General features: G+C 40.0%; 1 protein-coding gene across 8 annotated transcripts in view; it reads right to left on the bottom strand.

Annotated features, from left to right (window-relative positions):
- LHFPL2 (LHFPL tetraspan subfamily member 2) overlaps window positions 1-23,383 on the bottom strand; it is a 157,797-nt gene that overhangs the window by 82,110 nt on the left and 52,304 nt on the right. The window contains exon 1 of one of the 8 annotated variants that reach the window (XM_079143597.1): window positions 13,003-16,867. The exons of the other annotated variants lie outside the window; for them this stretch is intronic. The gene's annotated coding sequence lies outside the window, so the exon portion shown is untranslated. Of the gene's footprint in view, window positions 1-13,002; window positions 16,868-23,383 lie in introns of those variants that run through there. 8 annotated transcript variants of the gene reach the window in all.

Genomic DNA, 23,383 nt, shown 5'->3' with positions numbered 1-23,383 from the left:
AATATAAACAAATAGATGAACATAAGAAAGTCTAGTAGAGCAGAGGAAGGAGAACGTGGGAAGAGAGGGAAAAGGGGGACCATGAACTGAAATTGAATTCCATGCATATATGAGTTTGTTGGGATAAATTCGCAACAACCCTAAGGTAAGTACTAGTATTATCCCCATCTTAAAGATAAAGAAGCAGGCACAGAGATGTTTAAAGAACTCTCCAAAAATTATAAGACTCAGAAGAAGGGGTGTTAAGATTCAATCCATACACATTATCACACTTAATCCTAATAATAATAAATGCAGGCAGGGGGAGAAATATTTTTAGTTTAATTTTAAAGTTGAGGAAAACTAATTCTGAGATGTCCAGACTTCTGCAAAGTCACACTGCAATTCAGGAACAAGGGTCAAGAAAAAAGGCCAGAGCATCCCACTTTGAGGCTAGTGCTGCTTCTACATTTGCTGATTTGGGGGTTAGATTCTATATGCAACTGGATGTAGAGTGTGTGGTGCCTTTAATCCCCGAGAAGACACTTCTGAATTCTCTTCAGAATTGCCACAGGTCGTGGAAACTACAAGAACATGAAGTATAGCTCACACCAGGTTAACATGTTGCCATGTCGCCATTTCCCATTTTTCATGCAATTACATTTTTTTCACTTAATTGTTATTAAATACGCAGGTTTATGTAAAAATTAGAAATATTTGTCTTCATTATTACTGTTTCACCTTCATTTTTATACATTATTACTCTATGTTGCCATTTAAATTATTTATAGCCCAATAAATGCAGGCATTGTTTATTCCAGCAAGCTTTCAAATAAAATTAAAACCACTGTGTTTCTGCACATTAAAGAGTTAAGAAGTTTTTACATCCCATTCATCTCCATTTGGGTTGCATGCCCTCCTGTTCCACTTCCGGAGATCAGGAGGAGAAACAATAGCTGCCTTTTGAGCCTAAGCATAGCACCCATGTGACAGGCACCAGCACTTATTTATTGAATTGAGTTGTGGAAAAACAGGAAGCAGAGTTGTAAGACCCCTTTCTCAGTGACAAATTTCTGAAGGGTTGAAATGTCCCAGTTTGAATTGTTTCATGTTACTGGGTAAAACCAGAACCAAGGAGTGAAAATTATGTTGGAAGTTATAAGGATGCATCTCAGCTTAATGCAAAAAGAACTTTGTAATACACAAAGTTGCCCCCACAGTGGTCCAGAAGTCTCAATAACTGTCCTCAAACAGGAAGAGTGCTTTCCTGAACCCAAGATGACCTCTATTATATCCATTTATGGCAAGAATGGGAGTTCTATGGAAGAGCATGAGATGTTATGTGGCACTTTGCAACTCATTTCTCATTTGAACCTACTATGAGTAGAAAGTGGATGGAGTGTTGAGGGGGAGGGAGAGACATTGTTTATTATTCCCATTTTTCAGGTTAGGAATTTGAAGCAACTTAGGCTGAATCACACAATTAGTAATTGCAAGAATTTGGGTCTCAGTCTAGGACTTCTGACTCTAAAGGCCAGTGCATTTCCAGCTGGGCAATTTACTCAACAACCAAAATATTATAACTTCAGTCATTATATTTATTCATCATGGAGAGTGGCAAGGATGGGCCCCAACAAAACAAAGCATGAGGATGAAGAGCAAAGGAGATCACTGATAGCAAAGTATCTAATTCACTAGGAAGGGTTTAACATATTTTTGGTAGGAACGTTCTCTAAGGCTCTGTTTATGTGAGTCAACTAAAGAAATAATTATCCAAAACCTACTTGACTGTGCTTTGTTGATAACAATAAACGTTTGGGGAAGTTTGTCCACATTTTAAGGACAGTCAGAGGCAATACAATAAACACAAAGAGCTGTGGCTCACTTTTGCACCCAAAGCATAAATTATGACTCAAAGTTCAGGCTGGTAGATGTTAAAGGAAAAAGGAGGTGGGGAAGGGGTCGCTTGGAATACATTCTCTGACAACTCGTCCAGGACAACCTCACACTTGAATCTGACAACAGGACCCATCTAACACAAATGGGTCAACCACTGAAGGATTGTTGAAGCTTGCAAGATTTTCAAGGAAAGACACGAAGGTATCAAATTTCATGAACCTGTCTACCAAGCACAGAGAGTGGCAGGTTGCCAAAGACTAGACTGCACTTACTCATGTGAGATGCTGGGAACTTGAACCTCCACAATGCCGGTCCTGTCACTCAACCACAATGGTGAGTGATTCAATTTCAACTTTCCAAAGACCTCAAAAACTCTAAGTCTAATGCTGCTAATCATAAAAACTTCCTTTTACTCTTAAGGATGGAAACACTCCTTGATTCAACATTATGGAATTCACATGAAGCTATCAGAGAGTACCTTTTAAATGCAGTACCTGGGTACCAGAGAAGCCAGTGAGTGTGCCAGCAAGAAGTCAGATTCACTTACGCTGCATTTTAGTGAGCCAGGTTTGTGCATGAAAATGTTACTATTGTTATTTACATGCAGCTGGCACTATGTTCATACACATAAGTGTCACCCCTTCTCCAATATCTAGTTATAAATCTAAGAAATCATAGGCTCATTGAGAACAAAAGTAATTCTAGCTTATTCCTCTATCTATCTCTTGCACATAACAGTGTAGGGCACAGGACAGAGAGGTCAGAAAAGTATACTGAATAAACAAGAGGTGACTGCATTTCTTACAGAAAGGCAGCAAAGGCAGGCTCTCTGAAAAAGAGAAATATTGGATTAATAGGAATGGAGAAGATCATTCAGCAAAGATGACAGCAGGAATGCCAGAATAAGAAGAAAGCACAGGAGGTAGACATGAATTAGCAGGTCGTGAAGATGCATGGGGGACTAGTTACCCTGCACAATGCAGGGTGAAACCTCAAGTGGGAGTGCTTCCAAAACACCAGCATCCATCCAGGCCAGCCTGTGAACTCCTTCTGTCCCAGAATAGCCTGATAACATGGGTGGCAGAGAAGGGTGACAGAGGCAAGTGTGCAGTTAAGGAGCTCTTTAGGTAATACTGACAAACTCTCCTCCAGATGACGGTGACTGAACATTGTTGCCTTTTTTCTTTTTTTTTCCTTTTTCTAACCTCAAAGACACATGTGTGATAATTTTCAAGACAGAAACTATTGTGAATATTGTCGAGCACCAGTAATGTGAGAGCCACATGGGACACTCCAACAACTCGTTCAAGAACAGGTGACTTAAGATGGACAGGCGCAGGTCATTACAACAAGGGCGAGTGCAGCACCCTTGGGGAGTGGGTCAAGGCCAACAGGTAGCCACAGTAAGTAACGTGGACTGTAAGTGCTGATGAGCCCTCTCCTTCACAGGTCTTCACCATGTGCATTCCAAGTCTAGGCATAAGCTTTATGTAATAACAGACCAACATTTCTGAAAAACAGACGACAAGATTAAAAGTAAAAATAAATAATATTTCCTCATGAAAAAAGATTTCCAAACAGTATTTATGAACACACACAGGCCAAAGTATACATTTTGCAAGTAGGGACCCTGCTCCCAGGCTAGTTAGCAATTATATGAAACTGTGCATTGCTTCCCAGAGACCCTTATATATCTCCAAAGGACCATGCCAAATGTATATGCCACCACTACATCTCCATGTGGAAGTCTGTCATCGTCACACAGGGGAAGCTCACCGAAGGGGCTTCACCATCAAGAAAAATCAATTCACCCCTTAGGAAATGCCTTCCCATAAGTCTCCTGCAACCAAAGGAAAGAAACCCAGGAGTTTCTGCATCTATGCAAGGCCAGCTCTAATGGTAAAATGAACAGTTTGTGTGTGGACTACCAACTCACCTATTTACTTTTTTTATTATTTTACATATGCATAAAAGAATTTATCTGTCCATTATTCTATTCACTCCTTATTCCACAATAATGACTGGGCACTGACTTCCTGCCAGGTACAGGGAAGACCAAAACAAAAGCATTATTTGCTCCTCCTGTGGAATGGGCATCTGGCTCAGCATCTCTATGGACCTGCTGCACCTCTCTTACGACCTGTCCTGGATTGTGACCATCATTGACACCACAAAGCACCAGAATCACTGCTTTCTCTTCCAGAAGTATCTATATAAAGTTTTAGTCTACACAATCAAAATCTTTGAGCTTTTCCAAAAATTTGACATTAGATGAGTAGGTGAGGCAGAGCTAAAAAGGGGATCTGCAATTACACTGCAAGAACCTACAAGTCCTGCATCATCTACGTGGGAGTTAACAGTAGCTGCTGAATGAATTTCAGGAGGAATAAAAATCACTTCAAATATTAATTGCATGAGAACACTGTAAATAAGCTTTTACCACTTAACATCAAGAAATGTGTAAATATCATGACAGAACAAAAGGTACGTGAAATTTTAATAAAATATTTTATAAAGTCTATGATGGTATTTTGCTCAATGTACAGTATAATTATTCAATAAAAATAAATCCTAAAAACACCCTCAGCAATGAAGTCCTATGAGGCCCACCTAGTACCAATTGCTACCCTACATGGAAAACAAAAGCAAATCCACTGCCCCTTAAGAAAGAGGAGAATGCTTCCCATCACAAATCATGGTGTTGGGCTCCCCTTCTTTTGTGACCTGCTTTTACTCCAAATCTGATGTCATGTTCTTCAAATGTTAGTTCTGAGCTCTCAAGGCTCCTGCCTCAATAACTATATTGTCAGACATAAATCTTTACTCAAGGCCCTCTTAGGGCCAGCTTCCACCAAAGCCGCCTCTGCATATCCTTTTGCCTCTGCCTCTCTCCCAGGCCTCCTGAGCTCATGCAGCTCTCTCATACTCATCTCTGTGTGATAACAATGAGTTTGTGCACACTCTGGGCACAGCCCTGTCATATCCACACTGAGCAATAATTATGTGCCCATCTGACTGCCTGTTTCAAGTCCATTCATCCATCCTGCAACCAATATTAACAAACAGTGGCTGTGGTCATTAAAAAATGAGTAACTCAGTCCCTTGACTAGTGAATACAGAGAATAAAGCAGGCCTCTCTGGATCACCGATGCTCATATGGTTTGTCCCCTCCCTTCATTCCAATGTCCTCTCCTTCCCTGACTACCCTAGCTGGAGAGCAACGCACCCCATGTGTCTCCTTCATTGCCTGCCTCCTCACCCACCAACTTCCCACGGCTCTTACTGCTGCCTGATGTCATCCATAGAGAGAGCTGGAGAGAGAGAGGGTGCTGGAGGGAGAGAGAGAAAGAGAGAGAGATCTAGATGGATAGGAATAGACATGGTATTATTTTAGAAGTTAATGGTTTTTCCATCTGCTAGAAAAGAAGCTCCATTAAGGAATGGCCATTAATGTGTTTTGGCATGTGAGATACAGATCCCTCTTATCTGAAATAGTACCTAAGGACAAGTTCTCAGTGAATATCGGCTGGTAAATACCTGTGTTTTGACCAATTGGAAACCCAGAAAAATAAGATCAGATGGAAAGGGAGGAAAATTTGCTCAGCAGAAGTTTGATGCACTCAGCTGGGCCACTGGGCGGAAGGGATTCCAGCAGGCAATTGGTTTGAAACTTAGGAAAGAGAGTAGGCAATTTAGTTTGGAAAATTATCAACATAATGGGAGTTGACTGAAGCCTGGGGTAAGGGTGACTATAAAGTGGCCACTGTACAGTAGAAAATAAAAAATAACAGCATATACCTTACAGGGATGTGTGTATTAAAGGAGTTAGTGCATATGACATATTTGATCTATCTCTTCAAGGCTTATTAGCCAAATAACATAGCGAGTGCTTGATAAATGCTTATGGAACATGTGAACACCTTTTGATACTGGCAAAGACTACCTTTAGGGCCAAATGATGAGCATTTGGGCACATCCATTACACAAGTTTTTGTTTTTCTTTTGCAGGACTTGGAGTTACTCTAGTCTGTTCACAGTTTAAAGAGATGCCCCAGCATATTGACAGTGTAAAATAAGGCTTCATTACTTTTTACTACCTTGTGGGAAAAGAAAATACAGAACTCAATTTCCCAGAACGGGATATAAAAGGAAAAGAAGCATTCCTACAAGATCCATGAACATGAATGTCTATCTACCATGACAGGCACAAATACTATCATTATGGATTTAAATTCAAGTCCATGAGGAGAAAAACTTCTTGGCACAGACTAAAAAGTAGTGACAAATGTGACACTGGAGCTAAACTCAGACAATGTGTTAAATGTAAAGGTCCAATTTCAAGGAAAAAAAAAACACTGGTTGGCTTAGGTGGTCAGCTTTTAAGTTTGCAACTAACCATAGCTTAACTAAAAATAAGCACTCAATGTCGATGATGGGGAAATAAACGTCATGATGGACACCTCACTTAGAAGAGTTAGTTAAGGAGGCCAAGGCCCACCACCAACATATCCATGACTGCAGCAGGGTTGGGGGCCTATGGCCGGTGCCTCTGCAGAGAGGGCCTTCCAATGGAGGGATCGTGAAGTCTTGCTGAGTGGGGCCATATTAGAAGTAAGCAGAGCTCTTCACCAGCTACAGGCAGTGTGTCTCTGCTTTTATTCCTGCCCTCCCCATGCCCCCCGCCATTAAAATTCTACTTAAATTTCTGAAGAAAAGATTCACCATTAAAAAACAATAATACTTTGGAAGCCACTGCTCTGGGGCAAATTAATTCTAGAAGAACAAAAATTCTAATTTTTGTGTCCATCTTTACAGTTGGCTCAAGAATGTCTTGAAAGCCAGGAGTGTAGGCCTCTAATCCCAGTGACTTGGGAGGCTGAAGCAGGAGGATCATAAGCTCAAGGCCAGCCTCAACAACTTAGCAAACTTGTCTTAAATAAAAAATTAAAAAGGGCTGGGGATGTGGCTTAGTGGTAGAGCATGTCTGGATTCAACTCCCAGTACCAAGCGGTGGGGGGGGGGGGGGGGGGGCAGGAAAAACAATATATCTTGAAGATGTTCTGGAGGGGGCAGGTTAGTGTAGAGACAGATGTGTGAGCTTTAGCATTCTGCAATGTTTGAGTTTTGTAAAAGAGAAACAAATGCTTTTCTCATCAAAAAAGTGCAGGAGATATGTTATTTCCAACTACTTATCTTTATTGTTTTTCACAGGAAAAAAAAATGAAATCCAATTGCTTCCCTGGCAAAATTGAAATCCTGCCAGGCCTCATACATTAATTACTGTATTTATGCTAAGAACCAAGAGAAACTGTTTTGTGTCTAGTAGTCAAGATCTATTCACACAGAACCATTCTCTAAGGGAATTATGTGTACTAGAATCATATTTTTTTCCAAACAACTTTCATAAAATTGCTATGTGCTATCTTTTACAGATGAAAATCAAGTGTTCCAATTTTAAATTATAAAATGGTATTTAACTGAATGAAAAAACCAAAACAAGGACAAGAGAACCATGAAATTAAAGCAGAAACAAATTTCTCTCTTAATACCAGTCCTCCTCCTAGTTCCCAAAGCCTGAGGGGGAGAGTACATTCATGTTAAGAATTATGGATCATTATTTCAATAGGTTCTGTTTTAACTCAGGGTTGGAAGTTTTGCCTTCTGACTAGGGAGAACCACTAACAGTGGAAGACCCTGGGTCCTGAAATTATTTCAGATTTTCCTTTTGGTTGTTAAAAATGTAGGCACGGTAACCCCCATAAACCAAGGTGAGATGGGCCAGCTCTCTTTTTTCAGGACAAAGGCTCTGCAAGGTCCCCGGAGGAAAGACTGGGTTCAGCTATTATGTTCATGCCCTTTCTAACCCCTCCCTGCGGCCCATGGCACATACATGAGAAGCGACAGGTCAGGGTTAAAAGCACAGTCTAGCCACAAAGCCCAACCCAGTTAAATGGCCCACATGGTGGCTGAACCCTGACCTTGGCCTTACTGTCTCCGTTCTCTGACCAAATGTGTTAACTGGCTACAGATTCTCCAATTAGGTCTCAAATGCATGCTTCCCAACTAACAACAGTAAGGAACAAAAAAAGTGATAGGACGTCATTTTCTCTAGTAAGGAAAAATTGCTACAGTTATTAATAGCTAACCACCTACTACCAAATTCAACAACAATCAACAGTAAACGACAGATTTAAATGCCTTTATCCACAAGATTCTTCTGTATTGGGGGTTACAGATGCCCACTGAAAACAAAACACTTTCCTCGGAGATAACTCCACTAATGCATGGGCTTGGGTTCCTGAGCTTCCGTTTGCGTGGACTGAAGGCCATTCATCCCAGAACCTGATGGCTCTTCCTTTAGCAGCCTTCTGCTCTCACTGTGTATGTTCCTTGTCACCACACACTGTACTGCCTAAGTGCTCTCTATATAAGTCAGACTTGCTGATTGTCAGGGTAGGAAGGCCCTCAGAGAGAATCTGGTCCAGTATCCTTTCTTTAAAAGAGCAAACTTGAATCCAGAGAAATGAAGTGACTATAAAAGTCTTTGTGGCAGTCCTAGGGACAGTAAACCAGGCACTCCCTCGTAATCCTGTGTTCTTGGCAGGGATTATAAACCAGGTTCCTCTACTCTGGGCACTCAGATGTGCCTCAGGAGTCTGGGGGTGGGGCAGCAAGAGGAGGCTGAGGGGAGACCCCCAGGGCAGAGGCAGGTTATTATTTCATATATTAGGGTTAAACACAAGACTTCATTTGAAAGAAAGAGCTCCACAGTAAATAAACAAACATCTTGAAAACCACCACATGGCAGAACTAACTTCAAATAAAAGGAAAGTTGAAAGAGAGAAAGGACTAAAAACATAGGGTCTTATTTTAATGAATGGGTCCTTTTGAAAATGGAACAAGGAAAGAAAATAGCACTAAATCCAAATGTTATAGCTTAGCATTTTGCCTTTATTTTTGCCTGCCCAGGAAAATAAAACAAAAAGACAAAGAGAAGAAATACAAAGGAAAGATAAAACATTTGACAAGTTCACAAATTTGATGGAAAAGACTTCCATCTATATTACACTGACTGACAATTTCTAGAATAAAGTCAGAGTGGACCCTTAATCTCCCAATTTAAATTCCTAAATCTTTACTCAACAAAGAATGGAAGAAATTAGAGTTCTCACAAATTACCTACAAAAACAAACAAATAAAAAGTTAAGGTTCCTAGTTTTGCCTTTTGATCTGCTGTCTTTTGAGCACCTTTAACAGCTTTCGATTTTTTCCCATTCCTAAAAGAAATCAAGACCTTTGTACAGGTGCTCACAAGCCCTTGAACCGTATCTCTTTAGGGTCAGTAGGTGGGAGGCAAACTGGCTGGCTACCATGTGTTAGGCATTGGAACTGAGCATCATTTGCAGGAGATAATTCTCAGGACATTAGGAATTCAGCAAGTCAACAAGAACTATGTTCACCGTGGTTTGGCAGCCCACAAAGAACTTTTTAACTTTTCAATTTTTATCATTCCAGGCTCAAACTGGAGCCAGATGATTTTAAAATCTTTAAAATCTTGCTCCAGATAATCTTTTTAAAAAGTCACTATCTCCCAATGACACTGAACTAAAAGTTCTTGCATTTTAAAGTCATAAAACCTGATCATTGATAAGTACTCACAAGCTGAAGTACAGTTCTTTACAGTTTGTTTAATATGTTCAATCGAGTCATCTCTGAGCCAATGTCCTCTCAGTGCCATACTTTGAAAAGATCAGAGGTCATTTTTAAAATGACAACCCCTCTTACTTCCTCCTCTGCACTCACCCATTTCCACAGCACACTGTACACTGCAAATAAGAAGTACAACCATTTCCAGATATGGAGAATTCAAAATATTTTAAGAATCAAAGGACAGTTTAACAAAGGACTGATTTTACTTATGCTCTAATGATATATGAATATTAACATGAATTGTTTTATAAACTTGGAACACTGCAAAAGGCCATTTTGGTCAGCCTCCAAGCAGACTTACTTAAGTGAACTAATTTTTATGTCCTACTTTTGAAGATCTCCAGGACAGAAATTCTGCAGTTTCCATTGCTAGCTTGACTTGTGGTTTAATTTCCTTCAGCATCAAAGGAGACTGTGCTCTCTCCCTTTTTTTTTTTTTTTTAAGTTAAATAAGAACTAAACTCTTTAAAAAAAAAAGTGGCGGGGGGGGCACCTAGATTTCCAGATGGAGTACAGTGACATGGTGTCAGAAGTGCTGTACCTAAATGATTCCTGGAAGACATTTCCCAGAGAAATAGGCATTCATCTTACCCCTTGATCTCTCCGTAGAGGGAAAAAGAGTTTCCTGAAATTAGAACAACACAAAAGTGAACAATCAAGCATTAAACACTAAGCCACAGGTTCCTGAAAAATGTACCTGGCTTCCTAAGGACAGGCATGCTGCTCTCCCCAAGCCAAGTCCATGGTGTCTGCATACACACTCAAGTTCACAAGCTTAAGGAAAGTAATTTATGTGCAATGAAGAAATATTCCCTAGTCATTGAGAAAAATCTTTGCCAGGTCTTCTACACTTTCCAAATGAAGAAATTCTTGGTTTTTGATATCCTTTTCCTGTTCTTTTTTGTTTTTTTAAAGAGTTCCCTAAGCAATATCATACTCAGTTTTCTTACATTTTTTTAATGGTGAACTTTCTATCACATTATACTCCTTAAAACAAGTCTTCCGGAGATTTTGGCCTCTTGGAATTTTTCAATGAAACTAGAAAGAGATGTTTACCTGACCCCAAATATTATCCTAATGAAAACTCTGCTTTCAATTCTTTGAACTCTTCTTTCTCCTTCCTTGTCATGCCCTCTGGGAAAGAAAGCAAGTACAGATGTTGGCTGGACCTCAACTGGCAAACACCAAGATAACTGAGTTCTAATAGTTCCTCAAGGACTTGGGCAACATCACAAAGGTATGGAATATGCTCTCTTTTCTGGCATGGCCATTTGCACTTCACCTGCTTACAGGATCAATGTCAAGACAGGACTTTCCAGCACATTATCATTCTGCCAAAAGCAAGATGTTAATCACAGGAAAAATAAAAAGCATATCATGGGTTTTTTCCAATACAGAGAAAGCAGAAAAATATGACCTCAGGGGCAGAGAAAATGAAAGGCGAGAATCAGTTTCTGCCAACTAAGGGTCAAAGTGAGGTTGGGTCCATGTTTTCCCTAGTAGGGGGCACGTGAGGAGGCTTGGAATTGGATGCCCACAATCAAGGTTGAGTTGAAGATTTCCTTTTCTTGAAAGAGGGAAGATTCTGGTATGGAGGTTTTGGCAATTTCATTTCCAACAATCATGTTTACCCATGTTTAGGAAGAGCTTAGGCAAATATACACAGGCACAGGCACACACACACACACACACACACACACACACACAAAACGGAGTCCAGTCATATGTATTCCCAAGGCTTCTTGTTCAAGAGGGACATCTGCTAAGGACAAGTGTTTTCCTCTCAAGAGATCAAGAGGAAAGAAGAATATGTATTTTACTGGGAAATGTATGCCAGGAATCATTTAAGTACAAGGTTTCTGACACCATGCCATTCTAGTGCACATGGAAGTCTGGGTCCATGGGAGCAAGCTTGTTCCTAGCTATCTGTCCTGTAACAAAGCAAAACAACTATGTAATTCCTCAACAACAAAGCTAAGCACTGTAGGGGCTCATACGCTCAACCTACTTCCTGCTCCTAGAAGTTACAATTCAATAGCAAAGGAAGCACCTATTCACTGAGAGCTATGGTTTGAGCAGGTCCTTCTGGGAAGATACACTCAGTTAAAAACAGTAAATATTAACCTGAACCCAGTACAAAAAGGGAGATTATTTCCTCTATCTTTTGGAGTCTGAATCTGTAAAATAAAGAAATGAAAACTGTCCTCAAAGTATTTAAAAGGCCCTTTTGTGACCTCAAAAATGACCCAAGTTCAGTGATTTCACTATTTGTTACAATCTGGTCATCTCCCTACACTGTAGGTCAAGACAGCAAAACCAACTGGGGCCATGATTGCAATCTTCTCAGATTCAGGAACCAGTCAAGTAGAAAGATGCATCTATTGCAATGCCCATCACAAGTGCTTAATTTGCACCTGTTGACAGACTGGAATGATTGGTTGGTAAGAGGCCAGAAAAATTGCTGTTTGGAATTTCACCTAATAAGAATACTTTTCATTTATATTCCAACTTCGTATAGCAAATCAAAGATTTTAATGGGATTTTTTTTGTGTGTGAAAGAAAAGCAAACAAGTCACTAGAGTTTCCCCATCTATATGATTCAGAAACAAAATGCTGGAGAATGGTTAGAGCAGAATTCAAAGAAATGGCAGTAAGAGGGAAATAAGTAAATAAATAAATAATTTCAAGTTCTTTGTTCATCTTCAGCCAGATTAATTTAGACTAACTACTGCTTGGTCTCTGGACTACTCTGTGTAAATAGGAGCCCTAGAATTAAAACAAGGGAACTATTTTGTTTCCATTCCATTCAAAGTTTCATTGGCTCAAGTTTAATGTCAAAGGCTTAATTAGATTTTTCAAGAAGTAGTGATCTGAAAAGGGGTTTTACTTCTAGATGCTAAATAAGGTATCTCTAAACTTAGTTTAGGTCGCAACCATCTGGCCTCAATGCTAACTCGGCTCTCAGCAAGCGGCTGTTTGGGAGACATAAATGGAGACGGCATTCTAAGTTCAAGACTTCATTTGGGGAGGGAAAGAGCTGGTCAGAGTAGAATTTTCATAAAATTTTAATTAAAATAAAAACTTAAAACAGAAGCCTATGATTTTTCCAGTTTCCCTGCAGGATGTACACATGGAAGAGAAGCCAACCAGGACAGACAACTTCTCAGGGGAAGCAAAGAGAAACAGAGCAACAGCAAGCACTACGGGAACATTGCCATGAAAATGAGGGAAGCATGTGACCACAGCATTTGGGAGTTCCTGCAGGTCTGTCTCTGCCTGTTCATCGGAAATGTGATAAGGTGCTACCTAGTTCAGTGATACCGAGAGACATAAAGCACCTGGTTCTGCTGGGGATAAAAAGGTTCATAAACCTTTTAAAGGATTAGCTCTGGACAGAGATGCAGTATCACTGACCTTCCGAAGGTATGAGGGTCAGCATCAGCCACAGCTCTAGCTGTCTCGTTTGATGGGGTAGAAGAATCTTGAAAGTATGAACCTGGGTATGTGGGATAAATAGGAAACAGATGATGAGAGAGGTTCAAAAGGCTACTGCTGTTCTTGGAAACTATACCATGAGTGTGTAGAGAGGGTCAAAAGTGGTTGTTCAGCCAGGAAGCCACCTAGCCACACCTGAGTCCGGGCAGACAGAACCTTTTGCAACTAAAAGCTAAAAGCACTGAAAACCTTGGCAGTAACAATCATCATCATCATCATCACTGTCACCATCTTCCTCCTCCTCACCATGTACTAAGTGAACCCTTCCTTGCTAGGTGCCAGGTACTGTGCTAAGCACTTAATAACATTTATCTCCACAGAACACTCACAACAATTTTATCAGACAGGCCATGAATTCCATTTTACAGATGGGGAAACTGGGGGTTGGGTGGATGGATAAACTAGATTGACCAAGTTAAAAGAGCTAACAAGTAGCAAGGGCCCTTCTTGTAATACTTCTCAAGGGTCCAAGAGGTCAAGGAACCTCAGAGCTTAATGTGAAAGCAGTGACAAGATCATTTTTTCATACCCTATGCTTTACTTCTCTAAAGGACTTGTGGATAAGGAATAGCACCAACTCTGGAATTCAGATTTTTGGGTTTAAGTACCATAAACCACTTGTTTATGGACTAATGGACACTTGTTTATAGCTATAAGGGACTAATCGTGAGACACTGCCTAGCACTGAGCCCAGCTCCCACAGGAGGTAAGCAACAGTCCGTTTCACTCTCTCGTCGCTTGGGCAAGTTACTCAAACCTCTAACCTGGGAATCATCATCTCGCCTCCTCACTGAGCAGCTGTGAGGATTAAGTAAGATGAGTTTTAATGGGAAGGCCATCCACCCGTGGCTTATGGTGGTTGTTATTTCATGTTATCCCATTTGATTTCCATGTTTTCTCACTTTCAGGAGTGCTAGCCATCTGGTTTTCCAGAAGCACTCTGTGGACCCACGAATGGTAGTGTCTTCATTTCATAAACACAGTGGTGGACGCCTAGGCATACTGAGTCATAATGCAGCTGGTGGAGGACCACAGCCTTCCCTGCTCTTCCTCAGCCCTTTGCCGCAGTCACTACAAAACCTCTATACTCTCCCGCAACTACGTCTACTTGGAGATTACATGAGAGGTTCGAATACACTGGGCTCCACTCACCCCTACGCAGGAGGATACCTGAACAAGACAACAGCAGAACTTTCTTATTTTCTAGGGAAAACAAAGCCAATCCTTAAATTCTCTCTCACTGTTCAACATAGGGTTGTTCTGGTTCTTCATTTAGTCACATGGTATAAGTTCTGCTTTCTAGCACTTCTAAAAAAGGACATCTCAATATAAGAGCTGGAATATTCTTATGTATGCCAAGGCTTGGAAGATTCTTTTAAATCTTTTTGCTGTCTAATGAGTACTTAATAGATTTTTTAACTCAATAAGCTTCCTTTTTTATTTGCAGTGGGGAGAAACCTAGCAGCTGTTGCTTCAATAACAAGTAACTGCTGGATTATTACAACTACTCCTTTTAATTTGGTTCTTTATTATTAGCAGTTTCTTATACTCCTCTAAAGCCCTTGCCATGTGATTTTTGAAAAGCAGCTATCAAACTAGGTAAGCCCAAATACTTTGAACTTTGCTAGTGATACCAAATTAAATTGTCTACTGCAGTCAATTAAAGTTGGTCACAGAGACTCATTTTTTCCATAGTCTATCTGCTGGCATGGTGATGCTTGTTGGCAAAGAAGCCAATTAGATCCCTCTTACTCCACAGGACAAACAACAGCTATGGCAGACACTGCAAGCAAACCATTATGGAATAATTTCACCACTTAAAAGGACTATGGCCCAGGAAGATCTGCAAAAAACGTTGACATCTCTAATCTCTGCTCTTGGGTCCGCACCCCACACCTCCTGGACAACAGGAAGGCGTGAAGCCTGAATCCTCAATGTTCCCTGCCCACATGTAAGACATTATAGGTAACAGTGCCTGAAATTAAGTCCACATCTGCTCTTCTGCAGCCTTTGGAAATCTTAATAGTTTCTCTGACAATTGCTTGCAAAGGCCATAATCACAGACATCTGTAACTGAATCCCCAGTTACAGAGCAAAACACCACAAACTCCCAAAAGGCTGTCGGTCAGATCTTACTAGGTTTCCCATCTCTCTTGCTCTCCTGAAATTGCACTGAGTCTTCAATTTTCAGACAGCAGATTAGCACTGGAGGAAGGCAGCCCAGGCCCTCTGTCATCCCCATCCCAGAGGTAGGCAAACTTAATCATCTTTCTTCCAGGTGTGTTCTTTTTGGCCCACCTTTGGAAATGAGATTCATGGGCAAGTGAGGGTCCTTAGGCTAGTTTGTTTTCAGAATCCCAGAAGAAACCATGAGGATATACCCCAGCTCTAAAAGGCCCCCAAAAGAGACACATCAATACTTTTCCAACTCTCCGAGTCACTCAGAAGATGTGTGGCTCATGGGCTGGATTTGCCATTTGTGATCACAATTGGTCACTAGCATAACTTGTGACCTTCACCAATACAACTAACTTCCTTGCATCTGTTTCATATTTTAAAATTTTAATAACCATTCCTTTAAAAGATTCCTATCTTTCATTCTATAAACAAATGAGCAAAGTGGGAAAAGTTCTTCAACCAACTTAGTCACATTCTTAGTAATGCTGAACAAGTAACTTGCCCTCTGGATACCTGTTTTCTACTCCAGTTTCTAATCATCTCCTATTTCTCATGAGGAACAAATGTAACAATGAACACAGAAGTGTTCTTCAAAGGATGAAGCTCTGTAGAAATCTAAGGTATTATTATTGGTATTATTATTACTGTCATCATCATTATTATATGTCACGTTATTATTTTTTCATTAGCCTCTTCAATAGTGCCATGCTGATGGTAAAGAGCTCTAGAGTTGACACCAGAAAACTTATAGAACTCATAATGAATTCAGCAAAGTAGCAGGATATAAAATTAACACCGATAAATCAACTGCATTCCTATACATCAGTGATGAATCAACTGAAAGAGAAATTAGGAAAACTATTCCACTCGCAATAGCCTCAAAGAAAATACAATGTTTGGGAATCAATATAACAAGAGATGAAAGATCTCTACACTGAAAAACTACAGAACACTAAAGAAAGAAATTGAAGAAGACCTTAGAAGATGGAAAGATCTCCCATGTTCTTGGATAGGAAGAATTAATATTGTCAAAATGGCTCTACTTCCAAAAGCACTATACAGATATAATGCAATTCCTATTAAGTTTCTGATGATGTTCTTTATACAAACAGAAAAAGCAGTTATGAAATTCATTTGGAATAATAAGAGGCCCAAAATAGTAGCCAAAGCAATCCTCAGAGAAAAAAGTGAAGCAGGAGGCACTGCAATACCAGACTTTAAATTATACTACAGAGCTACAGTAACAAAAATGGCATGGTATTGGCACCAAAACAGATATGAAGACTGATAGTACAGAATAGAAGACACAGAAACAAACCCACATAAATATGGTTATCTCATACTAGACAAAGGCGCCATAAACATATATTGGAGAAAAGATAACCTCTTCAACAAATGGGGCTGGGAAAACTGGAAATTCATATATAATAAAATGAAATTAGACCACTATCTCTCACTATGCACAAAATTCAACTCAACATGGATCATGGAAATAGGTATTAGACCAGAAAGCCTGCACCTTCTAGAAGAAAAAGTAAACCTAAATCTCCATCATATTGGCTTAGGAACTGACTTCCTTAACAAGACTCCTAAAGTTCAAAAAGTAAAATCAAGAATCAATAAATAGGATTTTAGCAAACTAAAAAGCTTGTTCACAGCAAAGGAAATAATCAAGAAGAGAATGAAGAGAGAGCCTACAAACTGGGAGAAAATGAAAAATCTCAGAGCATTAATCTCCAAGATATATAAAGAACTCAAAAAACACCAGAAAAACAAATAACCCAATCAGTAGATGGGCAAAGGAACTGAGCAGACGCTTCACAGAAGAAATACGAATGGTCAACAAATATATGAAAAAATACTGAACATCTCTAGCAGTTAAGAGAAATTGTAAATTAAAACTACAACTGAGATTTCATCTCACTCTAGTCAGAATGGCAATGATCAAGAACATAAGTAACAATAAATGTTGGCAAGGATGTGGGGAAAAAGGTACACTCATACATTGCTGGTAGGACTGCAAATTGTTACAACCACTCTGGAAAGCAGTATGGAGATTCCTCAGAAAATTTGGAATGGAATCATCATATGACCCAGTTATTCCACTTCTCAGCATATAACCAAAGAACTTAAAATCAGCATACTTTAGTGAAACGGCCACATCAATGTTTATAGCAGCTCAATTCACAATAGCTAAACTATGGAACCAACCTAGGTGTCCTTCAACAGATGAATAAAGAACTGTGGTATTTATACACAATGGAATCTTACTCAGCCATAAAGAAGAATGAAATTATGGAATTTGCAGGTAAATGGATGGACTGGAGGCTATCATGATAAGTGAAATAAGCCAAAAAACTGAAGGCTGAATGTTAGTTCTCTCTGATATGCAGACAATAGGCAAGGGGTGGAGGGTGAGGGTTCACTGGATTAGACAGAGGGGAAATGGGGGGGAGGGGGGATGGGAATAGGAAAGGCAGAATGAATCAGACGTAACTTTCCTATGTTTGTATATAAATACATGACCAGTGTAACTCCACATCACATATAATCATGAGAATGGTAAGTTATATTCCGTGTGTGTATATGTCAAAATACATTCTACTGTCACGTATACAAAAAATTCTGGAACCAGACAAGGCGGCTAATGAAAATGATTTAGCTACTATAGACTCAAAGTTCTCATTTGTAAAGTGAGGGTAAAATAAAGTACCAAGCACAGCTGGTGTGAGGACTGAGTGAGCAAATGGAAAGTACTTAAAATAGTGCCCAGCACAATAAATGGTGCCTATCATTATTCTCATTATTCATAATTAACTTTGCTTGCTTTCTTCGTCAGGCACTTTTCAAAATAAGCTGCCTTGATTTTCAAGTCACTCACCTTTAGTGTACTAAGGAAAAACAAGGGACCAATAAGTACTGGTACTTAACCTAGTTCATTTACCCCTCCCAACAAACATATATGTAGATTCTATTATCCCTTTTTGATATTACGTTCAGAAGGGTCAAGAGGCTATCAGGTGGCAGCCAGGATTCAAAGTCATGCCAGAGTAACCCAGACCCTGCTTTCTGTTGTACCCAGTTTCCTGCTCAATATAAAGAGAGGAAATAATAAAGTTTCCCTTAGAAAATTAGAAAGTCATTTAACTTATATAGGCAATATGGTTCCAACACTGATCTGAACTTAATCAGTTCAGTGCAAATGGTGCCTACTTTTGCCCTTCTTCTCCTACCCCTTTGCAGATAGGTAAGCAAACTCCACAGCATGCCCAGTCTGTGAACATTCTGAGCAGCGCTTGCCCTCTTGCAGCATAAGTGCTGGCTCCTATCTGTCCTCCAACAGACTATATCCTGGTTCCTTGAGGTCTCACACTATTCCTGACTCACCCTGCACTTCCCAAGCAGGGCACAATACAGTCAGTGGAATGCATGAGTGACTGGCCATCAGACAGCTCCCCACACTGCGGACTAGGCTATTAGGCAATTACTAGAAGTTAAAGGAGCCCAGAATTAAACTTGTCCCCTGCAGGGTGTCACTTCAGAATATGATCTGGGTCAGAGGTAAGATCACATTTTACAAAGAGCATTTCATTAGTCTATGTCATTAGAAAGATATTTAGCTCAAACATATTTATATCATTAAGAAACTCAGTTTGTCCTGTTTGCTGCGATGTACTCTTATATCATTATACAAATGCTCACACTCACACACACGGCTATATTAGAGGTAGTAACTCATCATCGCTCTCCCAGCCAGTAACAACAAAGAATGGGCAATCATTTAAAGGTGTGTTGCAATGAAAGGTTACCTTTGGATCGTTGTATTTCCTACTTGACAAAAACCTGGCAAGAGAACAGATACAATCTTAGATAAAGGCATTGACTGATTACACAAGACAAAATCCAAATTCTTAATACAGTACTTAAGAGTCACTTTACCATGCCTCTTGATTTTTTTTTAACAACAATGAAATCACTTTTTAAAAAATTTTCTGTATTTTTACAACTAGTGAATACTAAAAGTAAAATTTCTAATAAACATAGTTTGGAGGGATGTTATTCAATTTTTCTTCCAGTTTACAACTGGGTCTTCCTCCTGGAGAGATCGAGAATCACTAAAGGACACCACTGCCTCTTGAAATTTAAGTACAAAATTGCAGGACAACTGTTTTTCAAAACATCTACATTATTCCTGGATTTAATAAAAGTCATTTTGCTTCTGTTGCAAAGGGCATTTTACACAAAATAAATTTATATTTCACTAAACATCAAATAAAACCAAGCAATAGTTACATCATCCATACTAGAATATTTAGCCTTACCAAAATTATGTAAAACAAAATAAAGCCATAATACTTCTAGAAGACTTCCATATAAATGAGCAACAGATTAGGCCTAGGCTCATGAGCCTTTGATTCTACTTAGCAAACTGACTCTTAATACCTGGTGGTTTGTGTCTTGTTTGAGAAAATTAAACTGTTTACCAGTAAAAATTAACCAAGCACTTCACAGTTCCAAACTAGTGACACATTTTATGCACTAGTTTCATGTGGACGAGGAGAATCTGATGTACTATTTTCACAAAATCTCCCCATACATGGTTCCGGCCTATTCAAAAGAAACTCAGGGAAGTAAAACATGCATGACATGGTTATGTGTGCATGAGTTTACAGAAAAGAACGAAGATGCGGACCTAACCCTAAATGACCAATTTGTCTGTTCCCATGACCAAAAACAAATGAAATTCAAAGAGCAGGGGAAGTAGTTGACCTCAAGTGCCCCAACATTTTTCCCTCTGCAGCTTTTGAAACAGTTTACGATTTCTTTATCTTTATTAGGACATTTTCCTCATCAAATTAATGAGTCACTAAACAAAAGGCTTACTAAAATGTTTACATCTGGGAATAAACTGTCTGTTAAGGCTCTAGTAGAAAACACAAGTCATAATTTGCCATTGCTTTTCAATGAAATCATCTGGGAAAGGCAAGGCAGAACGGTCAGGGTAGAAACAGGATGGCAAAGGAAAATGCAGAGTCAATCCTGAGGCCCAAGAGAATGCTTGCAGTCCATTTTGTCCTGTGATCCTTGACATCACTATCTGCACCCTCCTGCTTTCATGGAGTATGTACTTTCCAGCAATTAAATAAGACATCCTTTAAAAACAATTAGCTTAGTTAGAGTCAAGCACTGTTGTGCAAGGTGAGTGAGGAGAGAAGCTAGTGGAAACACTGAGGGAATAAAAGGGATGTTTGTTAGCCAAGGCAGCAAAAGCAAAACCAAGGCACATTTAGAACATGGTGGGAGAAAAGATAAAGGTCAGCATGCATATCCATCAAATTTTCTTACAGTTCTACGGTCCCTTCTGGGCACACACAACTGGCATGTAACATGTGGCCAATGGGCCAGAGAGCTAATTCCTAAGGCCAAGACTGACAGCCAGCACAGAACAACTATGAAGGGTGCAGCAAACACTCTATCTGGAACGTTTCTGAAAAGACATGGTCTCCTTCAGACCATTTTCATTTGGTGGTCTTTTCACAGTGGTCAAGAACGCATACTTTCGAATTAGCAAATAGTACAATATTCTTTTTAACTAGCAACAATGACCTACAGTTAGAGGCCAACAGGAAATTAGATGCATGGCAGTAGAATCTGCATCAAGATTCTGGAAGAATATCCAGGTATCCTGAGGTGGTAGGGCATTCTGTCGCAGGGCTCAGGAAAAGACCGAGAACACCTCCCTCCAAGGAATGGAAGGAGGAACTCTCTGCAAACCCACAGCACCTGCTGTTGAGGGACTTCCTACGTCTGAAACAAACTCTGAGTACCAAAAAGTCACAGCAAACCCGGGTCTCCTGTGTGGTTTCTACTTCTGAGTAAACTGAATAAATTCTTGACTCTGGGGGAGGACAAGAGTTCTTTTTCCCTTTCCATCAAAGTTTCACAATTATGTACCAAACACACCCTTCAAAAAACATCTTTGCTTTCTTCACTTTTACTTTTATTAAGCTTTGTCTGATCACCCCTCTACTAAGTAAAAATCCTAGAATGTACAAACACAAGCTCAGCTAAACCTCTCTGGGCAATTCAGGTTGTTCTTCCTGAATTTCAGGAGATTGGGAATAGGGAATTGCTGTTTCTTGGGTACTAAGTTTCAGTTTTTCAAGATCAAGGTGTTTCAGAGATGGATGGCGGTGATGGTTGCACAACTGGGTAGAAGTGCTTATGAGTGGGGAACCGCACACTTACAACGTTAAGACGGTACATTTCATACTACGTGTGTTTTATCACAATTAAAAACAGAACCAAAAACCTAGGTGCAGTTTTCACATGTGGTTTTGGCAATTTGCATGTAATCTCTGTCACTAAAGATTTCCTGTTGGGAACAGTCCGTTCAGACAGTGCTGGGTCACCACCAGGTTCTGACACTCAAACGGGCACTGAAGAGAACGCCTGTTACTCCTCCCAGAGTCATTTTCTGGGAAGCAGTTTCGGCACCAGGGATGCCTGACTCACTGCTCTTCCGAGTGTGACTGAGAACACTCCACTGCTCTGAAGTGGGACGAGTTGTCAGACTTCCCAGTCCCAGAATTAAGGAGAGGGAGAGCAAAAGGCAAGAAACCAAAGCCCTGGGAACCCTGGGGGCATTTTATGAAGACTGGATCTGAGGCCTTGGGGGCATCACTGCCTCCCTGAGCCACCTTTTGCCTCCCTGCTCCTTAATCTCATCTTCATGATACAAGCTCTTTTTAAAAAGTGCTCTACAAGATCCTCAGACCTGGCCCAGCCCCCAGAAGTCACAGTTTATAATATACCATTGCCACCACACTAGCTGAAACATATGGACAACAGGCTAGGACCCTAAATCAATGCTTGAAGGAGCAATGACATATTAATAGCACATGAGGTCAAGATTGAGGACACACACACTTTAGGGAGAAAAGGCAACCTATAGAAGTTGACTAGACATACAGGTGTGTATGGAAGAAAATGGGAGCCCCATACAGAGCCTGGGGGGTGATTCTGTACGGGGGGTCTAAGAGGACCTTCCTCTCCAGTAGTTTTGGTGACTGTGCTCCAGAACTTCCCAGCTCTGAAGCCTTTTCATCTGCAGACCCCGGGCATTTTGCCCAATGATGTAAGAAGGCAAGGAGCTGGAGTGGGTAACCATTCTTGTTCATCTTCCAGGCAATACACAAAAACAGCAAACAAACAAAAACAGCAAACACCTGAACAGAACATATGAATCACTCTAACACTGCAGACACAAGAACTCAGTTAAGCCTCACAACTAAGGGTTCTATTTTATCCACTGATGGAGAGTCAAACATAATAGGGTTCAGGAACTTGTCCCATGTTTCAGAGCTAAGAAATGTGAGGGCCAGGCTCCTGACCATTATGCAACCTGCTTCTCTATGTATATATCACTAGACAAGTTCAGAGATCTAAAGACATTCGGCACTATGAAACTAACTCTGTTCCCCTTGCTTTTAGGGTGAGATAGGAAGCATAACTTTATAGAGACATCCTTCAAGTCAAGTATGGGCAAGATGTCAAGCTCTTCCTCGCTAGCTGTGTGGCCCTGGGCAGATTCATCAGCCTGAAATCAGCTATTCATTTTATCTATTATCTGTATTATCTAGTATATCTGTGAAGAATAAATAAAGCTGCTGACACATACACATCAGAAGCTATTATTCCTTCAAATCAATTATCTGACATGGTCATCATCTACCAATCAAAATTCTATAATAAAGTAATAACAGCTATAGGTTTAAACTACAATGCTATAGTCGTTCACAACCAGATCCCTAAAAATTCTGAACAGTTTCTTAACCACACAGTTTGGGTAGGAATTCCATAGGTTTTCCTAAGTGTTCCCCTAGGATAATTAATAGTCAAGACATAAGAAAGAAAAGAGTATTTACAAGTTAGTAGAATGTTTTACTTAAAAACATAGAGAAAGAGTTAAAGATAATAAAAAATTGAAATTTTAAAATTGTCTTTGACTGCAGAAAGCCAAACATTTCATCATCAGTAAATCACATATAGAGTGGACAACTTCCAAAGAAGGAATATAAATTGCATGCCGCATCTCAACTTCAGAGAGCAACCAGTTGAC

This window comes from Sciurus vulgaris (assembly GCF_902686455.1).
Source record: "Sciurus vulgaris genome assembly, chromosome: 6".
NCBI lineage: Eukaryota > Metazoa > Chordata > Mammalia > Rodentia > Sciuridae > Sciurus > Sciurus vulgaris.
The sequence above is the reverse complement of the archived record's forward strand: the minus strand, read 5'-3'. Positions and strand labels throughout refer to the sequence as shown.